The sequence below is a fragment of the Triticum aestivum genome, chromosome 5B, assembly GCF_018294505.1.
Source record: "Triticum aestivum cultivar Chinese Spring chromosome 5B, IWGSC CS RefSeq v2.1, whole genome shotgun sequence".
In the NCBI taxonomy this organism is placed as follows: Eukaryota; Viridiplantae; Streptophyta; class Magnoliopsida; order Poales; family Poaceae; genus Triticum; species Triticum aestivum.
This window is the reverse complement of record NC_057807.1, coordinates 563,572,572-563,576,455: the sequence shown is the minus strand read 5'-3', so window position 1 is coordinate 563,576,455 and position 3,884 is coordinate 563,572,572.

Here is a 3,884-nt window from a genome sequence, read left to right as displayed (position 1 = left end):
GACAGAGGATATCAGGATAACTGCGGAATGGGTGGCTCTGGATGTTCGGGCCCAGCAGATTCAGGCGCAGGCCTTTCAGCTTGAATTGGATCAGAATGCGTCGAATGAGGTCATGAGGAGAAGGCACCAATCCCGTCTTCCTATGGTGTATGAGCCTAGAAACCTTTCTTGCATGCCTGGTGCAGGATCCAGTAACCCGCCAGAGGCGAACCGGACTGTGACACCTAGGGCAGGAACACCAGTTCAACTGCGGGTGATGGAACCCCCATGTCCGAACACTGATTCGATTCAGCATGTACCAACACCTCCGGGCCACTTTTCTAATCTGCTAGAGAACATGATCGTTGCGGTGGTGCGATTGGCGGCTCTCCCAGTAGATGGCAACTCTCCGACCGCGGTTGAGACGCGAAGGGTCAGAGAACTTCTTCAGACGGCCTTAGCACAGCAGAAGGCATACTCTTACAGTAGAGACATGATTCATTCAACTCCATGTCCAAGTCGGAGCAGGAGTTATAGCAGGCACCTAGACTCACCGGCCGTTTCAAGCAACGCCCAGTGTCATGATCAGCTGCGTGGGCACGACCCGGCATGGGGTGGAGTTCCTAACGTGCGTAATCAGGATAGAGTGCATCAGCAAATTGAACAGGCGGCTCAGCAGGCGGCTCAGCTGGCGGCTCAACAAGCGGCTGAGATAGCCGCTCAGTAGGCGGCTTATCAACCCTTGCCGGTTTATCCGACGATGTCAATTGAGGCAGGCTTGACCACTAGGACTTGGGGCGTACCTTGTTTGGTACTGGCTCTACGTAACGAGCGTTTGCCCAAGGATTTCAAGGGGCCTCGTAAGGTGCCTAATTACACGGTCGATTTACAGCCTGGGGCATGGATCAAAAGTTATGAGATGGCCATGGAGCTACTGGAAGTCAGTGATGCAGCAATGGCCAAGTATTTCACCATGATGCTGGATGGAACAACCCGTAATTGGTTGAAGGGGCTGCCACCTAATTCCATTGGTTCATGGGCAGAATTAAAGGAGCGGTTCGTTCTGAACTTTAAAGATATGTGCAAGCAGACCATGTCGATTGTGGACTTGACTAATTGCAAGCAAGAGGAAGGTGAGTCCATGACCCATTGGGCACGCCGGGTCAAGGCTATAATACATTCATCTGATAAGATAGATGCCGGCTCTGCAGTCTTAATGTTGGAGAAAAATTGCTGTTTTGAGCCTCTGAAACAAAAGATGGGGCAGCTCAAGCGCGATTGTAATGACATGGGCCAACTGATGGCGGCTATAGTCAAATATGCCGATTCTGACAGTACCAAGGATCCCGAGTCTGACGATGAGAAGGTAGGGAAGGGAAAGAAGAGCAGTAACACCAAGGGTCCGCAGCATAACCCGGCAAGTCAAAGAGGCAATAATAAACGTAAGGCTGATGGTATCTCGGAGTTTGTGGCTAACACCAATGCGCATGGCAACAATCAACGACGTAAGGGGAGGACACCTCCTCGGTCTGGCGGGTCAGGTCCCACCCTTGAGCAGTTGCTAAATGAGCCCTGTCCAAGGCACAATACTCAGCAGAAACCAGCCACTCATCTATGGAAGTATTGCACGATCATGAAGGCTTTCAAAAATTCTAACATGTTTGACGGCAATAACGGGCCGGGCGGCGGCTCAGGCGGTGGCGGTTTTCATGGCCCGAGTTATGGAGGTGGCGGCTCTAATTATGGTTTTCAGGGCCACCAAGGTAACCAGGATGGATATAACCAAGGCAACTAGCAATCTGGCCAAGGGGGTCGGCAGCAGCAGCAATCCGGGTATCAAAGTCATCCAAAACAGTTGAACAGTGGGCAGTATCACGTCTTCACCACAAGTTTATGCAAACGGGACCAGAAGCTTCACAAGAGGACAGTGAACGCCGTTGAGCCGGTAGTTCCCCAGTATTTGTGATGGTCTCAGCAACCCATTATGTGGAGTCGGGCGGATCACCCGCCCTGGGTTGACAACCCAGGTCACTTGGCTTTGGTGGTGGCACCTCAAGTTGGGGGGGGGGGTACAAGTTTATTAAGGTACTCATGGATGGAGGCAGCAGCATCAACATCCTTTATTATGATACCTTCCGTCTGTAGGACCTTGAAGTATGTCTAGAGGGGGGTGATTAGACTACTTGGCCAATTAAAAATTATGCCTTTTCCCAATTTTAGACTTTGACATATTTTAGCTATCATTGCACAAGTCAAGCAATCTTCATATAATTCAAGCAAGCATGCAAAGAGTATATGAGCAGCGGAAATTAAAGCATGCAACTTGCAAGAATGTAAAGTGAAGGGTTTGGAGGATTCAAACGCAATTGGAGACACGGATGTTTTTGTCGTGGTTCTGATAGGTGGTGTTATCGTACATCCACGTTGATGGAGACTTCAACCCACGAAGGGTAACGGTTGCATGAGTCCATGGAGTGCTGCACCCAAGAAGGGTCCACGAAGAAGCAACCTTGTCTATCCCACCATGGTCGTCGCCCATGAAGGACTTGCCTCACTAGCGGTAGATCTTCACGAAGTAGGCGATCTCCTTGCCCTTACAAACTCCTTGGTTCATCTCCACAATCTTGTCGGAGGCTCCCAAGTGACACCTAGCCAATCTAGGAGACACCACTCTCCAAGAAGTAAAATGGTGCGACGATGATGAACTCCTTGCTCTTGTGCTTCAAATGATAGTCTCCCCAACACTCAAATCTCTCTCATAGGATTTGGATCTGGTGGAAAGAAGATTTAAGTGGAAAGCAACTTGGGGAAGGCTAGAGATCAAGATTCATATGGTGGGAATGGAATATCTTGGCCTCAACACATGATGTCACGCCCAAGATGCGACCCTATCCTAAAGGAACTCGAAGGTCCCACCAAGGATAGAAGTGCATCTTGAAGACGCTTTTGCAAGGTGGATATCATTACATCAACATTACATAATAGATGGGGATACATACAAGAGGCATACAATGCCACACGAATACAACAACATCATACATAGGATCAACATCCGACTACGGATGAAACACAAACAGAAACTCAAATGACATCCACCCTGCTAGCCCAGGCTGCCGACCTGGAACCTATCCCCTGATCGAAGAAGAAGCAGAAGAAGATCTCCAAAACAAGCAAACATCGCTCTCGCGTCAAGATCATCGCATAAACCTGTACCTGCAACTATTGTTGTAGTAATCTGTGAGCCACGAGGACTCAGCAATCCCATTACCATGGGTATCAAGACTAGCAAAGCTTAAAGGGAAAGGAAGGGGTAAAGTGGTGAGGCTGCAGCAGCGACTAAGCATATATGGTGGCTAACATACGCAAATAAGAGCGAAAAGAGAGCAAGCGGAACGGTCGTGAAGCTAGCAATGATCAAGAAGTGATCCTGAACTCCTACTTACGTCAAACATAACCCGAAAACCGTGTTCACTTCCCGGACTCCGCCGAAAAGAGACCATCACGGCTACACACACGGTTGATGGGTTTTAATTCGGATCTGGTGTCAAGTTATCTACAACCGGACATTAACAAATTCCCATCTGCCGCATAACCGCGGGCACGGCTTTCGAAAGATTATACCCTGCAGGGGTGTCCCAACTTAGCCCATGATAAGCTCTCGCGATCAACGAAGGATATACCTTCTCCCAGGAAGACCCGATCAGACTCGGAATCCCGGTTTACAAGACATTTTGACAATGGTAAAACAAGACCAGCAAGACCGCCCGATGCGCCGGCAAATTCCGATAGGAGATGCACATATCTCGTTCTCAGGGCAACCCCGGATGAGACATCCTACGAGTAAAACCCGACCTCGAGTTTCCCCGAGGGGGCCTCGCAGTCTACTCGGTTCGGACCAACACTTA